This window comes from Homarus americanus, unplaced genomic scaffold (assembly GCF_018991925.1).
Source record: "Homarus americanus isolate GMGI-L3 unplaced genomic scaffold, GMGI_Hamer_2.0 scaffold31037, whole genome shotgun sequence".
NCBI lineage: Eukaryota > Metazoa > Arthropoda > Malacostraca > Decapoda > Nephropidae > Homarus > Homarus americanus.
The window spans coordinates 4,198,742-4,208,414 of record NW_024722227.1 but is presented as its reverse complement, the minus strand read 5'-3'; the positions used below and the strand labels follow the sequence as shown (position 1 = coordinate 4,208,414).

The following is a 9,673-nucleotide window of genomic DNA, read 5'->3' as shown; positions in this document are numbered from 1 at the left end:
GGAATTTCCAAATATATGCCTTATAAAACAAAAAAATATGAATATGCACTTTAGCTCAAAAATGGCTTAAATATGCATTTGCATATGCACATATGCAAATGCATAATTATCCTAAGCCTAGTCATTACCTAATACCTGACCATTGTGGACTTGATCTCACCCTCCTCTGTATATATATATATATATATATATATATATATATATATATATATATATAAGCAGTGTTTCAGAATTAAACAAAACCAATATTGCAATGTAATAAATTATTGTAAAAATTGCAAAATTTGATATTCATAAAGAATATTGAATTTGAGGAGGGAAGTGTTGTTACAGGTACTGTACTTGGTCACTGACGGGGACTTGTAAACAAAGGGGTACACATACGGGTTATTCCCATCATACAGCAGTAATTGTAAAGTTACCGTGCATTGTGTATATCTCCAAAATTTACGAAAGAAGGGGGAGTTATTGCTATTTATTTAAGTCTATTGAATATATAATGAGTGCATGTAAGTTTTAAAGTTAATTATTACATTATATAACACCTTCCCAAATTTACTTTGCCGAGCGATACATTTCTTCTCATGTTTCACGGCGGCCCGAGAGAAAGTGCGGGAGCAGCTGACATGTTGGAAATTAGTCATAAATCTCTTCCATTCGTTGTCGAGACTTCCTGATATTATGTCGAGACACGCATAGTACATTTCTAACTCACATGGACAATTTTAGGGAGAATATGAAGTAGTGCGCGGTGTGATGGTCATCTGTCCCTTTATTTACGTCATGAACTAATGCCATTAGCGCATGCGCAGTGTTAAAGTTCGGCCATCTTGGTCTGTCTCAGTGTGAATTCTCCTCCAGTGATATTGTTTTTACTGGTAATATGACACCACTTTATTAATTCAACTTGACATTGCTTCAATATACTCCCTTATTGAGTAATTAGGGTGCAGGTGTGGTGCAGCCAGAGAGATAAATGGGAATATTGGGAAATAAGAGACAAAATATTTTGGCACACGTTCACCCTCCCAGAAGATCCTCCCGATACATTGTTTTGGTTGGTGAAAACTGCCACTGTACTCGTTGTAGCTGGGTCATCAAGGTTTCTGAGGTGCAGGGGACTAATACATGTGTAATTCTTGTGATATGGAAGGTGTAATAGGTTTTGGTCGCTGCGTAAATGAAACAATATGGTCAAAAGTTAACCTACAGTTGGATGAATGTCGTGGGAAAAATTAAACTTGTTTCATCGATAGGAAATTAAATATATATCTGATTTTCACATTTTAATCATGCACTTTAAATAGTAACTTATTTATTCGTTTAGTCAGATGAAGTCATTACTTGTTTAATAAGGGATGGAATACATAACTTAAATCTCATTCCACTTTAACTCCGGTTACTTACATAGCTGTGCTTGTTAGGCTCTGTAGAGGAAGTGTGCTATGATTGGGCGGTGACCTGGTGTTGTCATTCTGGCCTGTTAGTGGCAGATGTGATGGTTATGACAAGGGAGTTAAGTGGCTACATTGTTAGTATTTGTAGTGTGGGGAGTCGTGGAAGGAAGTCATATGGACATTTGCATCACTATAATATGTTCAACTTTGGCTCAGTCTAGTATTTGTGTTTGACATGTATGAAAGTAACTGTGAGAATGTTGAAGAAATTTGCGTATTTTATTTACTGGTTGACATAAATAGCTAATAGAATTGTGAGGAACTTATCCATATGTTTTTAGGATTATTGAACACTTACCTATTTCATAGTAATTGCATTTTATAGGTAGTTGGTGATTATTTACTGCATGCATTTGTTATTATTTTAAACTTAGTGGATATTTTACCGTGAGCGGCTAAGTTCATACTAACGCTATTTTACCGGGAGTGAGCTCTGATTGGCTATAAACTTTTTGTTTAATATGACGGGAGGGGGGGGGGGGGTGTCTGCCCCCAACCCCCCGGCTAGAAAGATAGGTAAGGTTGGGTAGGTTTCTTTGGTTACAGTCCAACTCGGCCCATTGCCAACTCGGACCATCTCGGATGACCAACTCGGACCGCTTAGGTTAATGAACTCTGACTAAAAAGTACTGTAAAAGTAAAAGTTTACACATTTTTGCATGAATGATAAAAGTACAATGATAAAAATCAGCATATATTATAAGGGGGGCGGGGAAGGGAAATTGATTTATTATTATTTATCTTCATTCTATCTTATTAATACATAAATGTACATATGTGGTAGAGGTGATATTTTTTATTTTATATATTTAATTTTTTAATTTTTATTTAGTTCACAATTAAGATCAATTTACCTGGTGACTTGACAACGATAACCTCACAAAATATGACGGTTGAAGATGACCTGATCACAAGATCTGAGGTTGACGAGTTTCACAAAAATTTAAATAATGAGTTACTTAATGCACAAAAGCAGAACATACCATACAGAAAATGCAGGTCAAATAACAATGACCCCACATGGATAAATAATTATTTAAAGAATATTATTGGACAAAGGAAGGCTATAGGTAAGAGAATAAATCGTGAAGTTTACCTCCGAGATTATTATAAGGTATTGGCCAGTAGGTTTAAGACTGAGATAATAAAAGCAAAGAGGAATAATGAACTGAAGGTAACAAGGGAGGCAAAGGCAAACCCCAAGGGATTCTTTCAAATTTATCAAACTAAAACACGAGGCAAGATTGGACCAATACAGTCAGATACCGGGGAGCTAACTGAAAAGGACGGAGAAATGAGCAATAATCTGAACCGAAAATTTAAACCTGATACCCGAGGCACCGACTATGGTATACAGAGATAGTGCAGAAAATAGATTAAGCGAGATAATAGTGACTACTGTAACGATGTTAATAAACAAATAGACAAGCTAAAGCCTAAAAAGTCTCCAGGTCCTGGTGATATATTTGCCAGAGTATTAAAGGAATGTAAGGAAGAGCTTAGTATGCCCTTAGCAAATTTGTTTAACATATCATTAAAAACGGGTGTAGTGCCAGAATCCTGCAGGATAGCGAATGTAATACCTATTTTCAAGAAGGGATATAGATCACTATCCTCCAACTACCGTCCAATCAGTTCAACATAAATTTTAGGCAAATTGCTGGAAGCAATAATTTCAAATCCCATTCAAAATCACCTGGAGAAACACAAGTTATGAATGTGAATCATGGTTCAATGATCAAGTTCTACTAACATAACTCATAAAATTCGTCCTTCATACCGATTGAACCCTTGGTATTCACTTATTCACACTCTTTGTATTTCAATGAACCAAAAGAGACATAAAACATATCTCAAATTAATTCCTGAACCTCTAGTCAGCTACTTGTTTGAAGTGTGCAAGGTGGGCTGAGTTGGTTATTTAAGATGGGCCTAGTTGGAGGTACACCATTTCTTTGGTTGGTTAGATCAGGTTTTAATAGGTTCTAGTAAATGTCTCCTCTCTTACACTGATAAGAAAAAGGGGGAAAATGAATAAAAACTTGTTTGGTGTTCATTTTAGTACTTTACCCCACATTTTCCCTCTACTGCCCACTTCGAACAACCAATATTGTTGGTAATTGGGGAAGTCTTATCGGTTAAAATAATAAAAAATATAAAGTTGCACTGGACACATAATTCTGTATAATATATATTTTTTTGCTTTCACTGTATAAATAGAAATATGAAGTTCCATGTTCGACCTAAAACGAATCTTTACCTCTATATTTGCTAGTTGTTTCCATGAAGAACAGAAATATGATTTGGTATGTTTACAGCTACACAACAATTGACTTGCGGAAAAATAAATGCCAAATACTGCCAGTCACGGTCGAATATAGTTCTTGCGTTGTTTGCCGGTAATGGATGATAAGCAAATCAAAGCGCACTCACGGTAAAATGGCATTAGTAGGTACTAAGCCGCTCATGGCAAAATATCCACTGTTTATTTTAAAACATTAAATTAAACTTTACCTGACATGAAGATAATGAAGAACATACAAATGGAATAAACTGAGGAACAAAATTAGAATATGAAAAAAATATGACCACTTGGAATGAATAATTTCTCTCTAAAAACTAAGAAATAACCCTGTGTTTATGAGAGTTCCATACCCTTTACCTAAACAAAACTGGAACTTTGGCAAAATTATTTAACCAAATGAAGCAAGTTAAGCAGTTTTACCTAATTTAGGTTTGGTTTAGGATTCCTCAAGTTATTTTGAGAATGTTATGAATCCTGAGAGTAAAGAGTTTTTCATATTTTAAGTGCATTAAAATTTAGATGATATTATGTCGGGTTAACTAAGCTTAGATTTAAGTTTGGTAATGCTAGGATTGTTTGTTTAGTGTATAGATGTAAATTTGTTGGGGCTGGGCAAGTTTAGGTTTGTATGGTAAGTAGTCAGATCTGACTTACGACCATCCGGATATACGACTCCCGCAGTCGTATAAAATAATTTTCAAATTGCGTATTTTCGAGTCCCAACATTAGTGATCGCGCTGTGTACTGAAAATTTTTTCGGTTGTAATTCCCATTAAAATGACTGGCAAGCGGAAAAGTGAGAGTTCTCGTGGTGCTGAGAAGAAAAAGAGACACCCATTTTAGATTTTCTATGTATTATTTTTGCCTTTTCGACTTACGACCTGGTTGTCGGTCCGGAACCCCGTCGTAAGTCGAGGAGAGACTGTACATACAAAGTACTGTATACCGTTAATAAAATTAACAAAACATAAAATATAAACTAAATAAAGCTAAATAAAGCACTGTGTGTTATACTGTACAATAATAAATGATAAACAATAGAGTACTGTATTTTAACTTACTTTGAGGTGTGTATGTCGTATTCTCGGCAGCTTTGTTTACATATCAAACAGCTGATTGTAGAGGCAGTCAATGATGACATTGCCATATTCTTTACAGAGTGCATTGATTCTAATGCCTTCGTATTTCTTAATTATTTCTGCACTGTATACTGTATTATCAATATACTGTATTAACTAAATTTCAGAATGACCAATAACTTTAATATAAAAAATGCAAAAATATTCAAGAGCACAACTTTCTTGATATTTAATCCACTGGAAACATGTAAACATAAAACCGATTACTGTATTGGCGGACTAGCCGATCAGATTGATCAGCTGATGCGCACATCAAAGCGTGTTTCTCGTAAGGCTGTTGATAATAGAAGTTGTACTCATTAATGGAACTGAAAATCCTTATGGGAGCTAATTCGTTAACTGACATCTCGTAAATTGAACCGCTCGTTAATGGAGACCACTGTATTAAGGAAGTTATAACGATGCTTAAAACGTTGAAATCATCCTCGGCTGGCCGGAAAGGGCTCATTCTTTGATCCTTCACCCTCTGCTGCCTTTAAGCCATCAAACAAGGATCTGGCCTTATTCTGGATAACCATAAGGCTCACAGGGACATTGTGTTGATTCTGGTCCTCCATCCACATAGCCAACAATTTTTCCATCTTTTAAGTAACTGAACTTCGAGTACGACTTGTCTTTGTTGCACTCAGAGAAGGACCACTTCCAGCACTAGCCGTAATCTTGTCTGTGTTGGTCCGGATAGCACTGTTGTGGGGGTTAGACCTAAGGAAGCAGCAATGTCCACCGCACGTTCACCTTTCTCAAAACGGGTTAATGCATCCATTTTTGTAACAAGGCTAATGGTCTTACGTTGCTGCTTCATAACACTAGCATCAGTAGCACTTAATGGGCACTTGGAAGCCATTTCGAATGGTTAGAGTACAGTATTAGGAGCAAAAGCACTTAAAGATACACGAATGCTGTGGAAGCCTACAAAAGACTGGCGATGCTTGGGGACGCTGTGTGACGCTCTGCGAGTGAGAGCAGCATAGCGCACCAAAAATGTGCCGTACAATGCAATCCGTGACGACATTATACTGAATCGGCGGGACGTTATCCGAATCATGGATATCTAAAGAATAGAGACGTTATAAAGAAACAACATTGTCGGGGAGCAACGTTAAACAAGGACTTACTGTATCTACTTTTAATACAGTAAATGCTACAACCAATAGTGTTCATAATACAGTTGGATACAGTAGCATCAAAATATATATCTTCCAAAATTTGAATTTAAGATGTCAAACACTTCGTCAATGCATTTTTTTTTATTATCATAGCAATTTTTCTTCATTTGTGATGTATGCATTTTTAAATTTGTTTAAAGTAGGCTAGCCTTGTGCTCACTAAATTGTTTAACTCTAAGCCACATGTTAAAGAACTATCCATTAAATATGGCTTTTGAGTGTAAGTTTGAAGCAATAAAAATTGTTTTTTGAAAACTGTTAGCAAATTTTGTTATGTTTTTAATGCTTATTCCAGAAATCTGTGCTTTTCGGAAATTCGGCCACGGTGGGATACCAGTTAGCACGAATTTGCAAGGCCAACCTGTAGCTCTTGAGTATACGGTACAGTTGTTTATGAAACCAGGTTTTATTTTTATTCTTAGAAGAAATTCTGATGTGGCTATACAGTACTGTATTACTGCTGATAAAAATATTGTAACTTTTGGGTTATTTTCCCAATTGCAGCTGTATCAATAAATTAACAATGCACAGTACAGGTATCCCTTGTACAGTACACTTGTACAGTACAGTACTTTTTTAAAATTTTGAATTTTTTATCGAAACCTTGTGATCATAATAACAATTATCCTCCATTACATTTTATGATTTGAGTTACCAGGTACAGTATTAGTTTCTGAATATGATATCCTAACATTAGAAGAGTGTACTGATGACATGAAGTAAAAAATGCTTTACAGTAGGTTGAGGGATAACTGTGATATCCCTGAGAACCAAATACTGTACTGTAGTTTTGCATTGATTTAAAGGCAACCCACTTAATGGAAATTTGCATTAATGGCAAAAATTGAAAAAAAAAATATTTAATTGCATTTACCAGCACACGGCACAAAATTGAAATTGGCAGGCAAGTACAGTACGTATTTGACAATTTCCGAATTTATTCATTATCTGTTCAGTTTTTGCACTTGGTCATGCCTTGGCTGCTACAAAATAATCTACTGTGCTTATAATTACTGTGAAAATATAAATATTTAAAAAAAATGTAAATACAGGGTGCCCCCCCAAGTTCGCGGATTTTTATTTTGCGGTCCTTTATTATTCACGGATGACACCCTGGATGTACCCAAGAATGTCTGTGGGTAGTTTTAAAGTTGCCAGCATTTTCTCGGCTGGGACAGGGAGCCATTCGTTCTAGAGACAGTAAATTCCTTTACTGTACCTGTATTGTAAATATGTGTGTTTGTGTCTACTTCCTTTACCTGTATTGTAAATACTTGTGTGTGTGTGTACACACCGACACACATATATACAATGCAGGTAAAAGAAATAATTGTCTTCAGGGTAAACACATAAGGAGAATATACATTTCTTCGTACATAAGTAAAATACCAATGTTATTTATTCGCGGATTTGGTTATTCGCGGCCATTTTGAGAACCTAACCCCCACGAATTTGGGGGGCCCCTGTACAGTAATATTAAAGTAAATAATACAGTAATAAATAAATGTAACACTGCGAGGTGAGCTGACGGGGTGAGGGGTGGAGTGACATGACAGGCACTTACTCTGCACACATTGACAGTACTATAGTGCATAGATGAGAAAAAATGCCCCGCCCCCTCCTCAAGAGTTACAGGTGGTTGGCTGTTGCAAACCTGTCCGATTATGTCCTGAAGTAGTGATGTACAGTATTTCTAAACAAATTTTTTCATAATCGTTGGGATGACCATTTCTGACGAGAAATATTTAGCTAAATTATATAAAGACACATATCTTCATTATTTGAAACATAAGCACGTAGGAAGTTTATCAAAAGTATTATACTTGAATTAACTGATAAACTCGGATAGCAAATTCATGCTTTCGGAGGATGCATTTAATATACAGTAAGTCCTCGACTTATGATGGGGTTAGAGAATGACGACCAGGTCGTAAGTCGAATTGGTCGGAAGTCAAAAATGCGAAAATAATACTTAGAAAATCTAAAATGGGTGTCTCTTTCTTCTCAGCACCACGAGAGCTCTTACTTATACGTTTGCCATCCATTTTAAAGGGGATTAAAAAAAAATTTGTCAGTACACAGCGCAATCACTAACGTTTGGACTCAAAAATACGTAATTTGGAAAATAATTTATACGACTGCGGCGGTCGTATGTCCAGGTGGTCGTAAGTCAAGGAGTACCTGTATACTTATTTTTACCCACAATAAGGCATACTAAGACAAATTACATATCACTAATAGTACATTATGCAAAAACTACATTTTAAAAGATCAGAATCACATTGAATTATTACACGACCGTCAGCAGAGGCTGGAAATATGACTACGAACTACTTCATATTTTTCCCGCTTCTGCTAACGGTCGTGTAATATTTTAATGTGATTCTGATCTTTAAAAATCTTGTTTTTGTATAATGTAGTATTACTGATATGTAATTTGTCTTAGTATGTCTTATTGTGGGTAAAAATAAGTACAGTATACTGTATATTAAATGCATCCTCCGAAAATTTCTCGTGTTGTTTCTGACAGTTATTTATAAGAGCCTATATAGTAGTGTACTACATACAATTGGTGGTAATCCAAAACAAGAAGAGTCTTCACCACAAGTTTTGTTGTCTGAGTCAATGTGACAGATAAACAGTGTGTGCACATGAGTGATTGTTGTGGTCATTTATAAGTGGGTGAAGCAGTCAGTATGTTAAGTGCTTTTGTTAGATTTAATAGAAAGCAAGTAGGTAAAGAAGTGTAAGAAGAAACAACTACAATCCTTCAGTACTGTACAGTATTAACAACAGGGAACCAGTCTATCTTGGGGTTTCTTCAGTTTTATGTCTGACACCACAAACATATTTGTGGGAAACCTTTGAATAATTACCTAATGTAGAAAAATTTTTGATCTCTTGTGTATGTTTGTTAATCTCTGTTAGGCTGACTTTATAAAGCAAGGTATTATTAAATGACTAAAATTGAGACATACCATATAGTTCCTCATAAACACTGACTGTGATCTACTTTTCACAGACTCAAATTCTCATTCTCATTTTTTTTGTGGGATATTAAATTCCAATAATTACATTCTAAGTTTGATTTTGAGTAGTGGCATCTTGCCTTATAGAGTAACTTTAATGTTGACACAGAAGTACAGTATGGGAAATTGATTAGTACAGGTATGTGTATTAAATGTCTTATTACAGTATACTTTTTCTGCTGTGTGGTCCTTGGTACACAAGGGTGAAGGAAATGAATAGGAAAAATAATTCTGTGGCATTTGTTGGAAGTGTTCCAGACAGTGCAGTATTTATAATTGTTATTAAAGAATATGCAAGTTCTCTACTATAATTCTCATGTGGCATTCCCACAAACTGTCTGGAATATGTTGATGTGAAAATGAGTAGCTATAGTATATACCAGGTATGCCTTTTTGTCCTTTTATCACTGTGGAGCTGTTTATGGACAACTGGATTCTTAATAAGACTGTTTTGTGTAGCTCACTCACATTCATGGTTCAATGACCCCCAGCTGCTCTCACAAGTCCTTCCACATGTCTCTGTCCTATGCAGTTACTACCCACTTTTACCATTCATGCCAAACAAGACGGCATCCTT

At 35.7% G+C, this 9,673-nt stretch overlaps 1 protein-coding gene across 3 annotated transcripts in view; it reads left to right on the top strand.

Annotated features, from left to right (window-relative positions):
* Window positions 1-741: 741 nt before the first annotated feature.
* Window positions 742-9,673, top strand: part of LOC121862315 (GRB10-interacting GYF protein 2-like) — a 56,265-nt gene continuing 47,333 nt past the window's right edge. For 2 of the 3 annotated variants that reach the window (XM_042360477.1, XM_042360478.1), the window contains exons 1-2: window positions 800-878; window positions 6,363-6,448. The gene's annotated coding sequence lies outside the window, so the exon portion shown is untranslated. Of the gene's footprint in view, window positions 879-6,362; window positions 6,449-9,673 lie in introns of all 3 variants that reach the window. The other variant, XM_042360475.1, reaches the window with a different exon arrangement.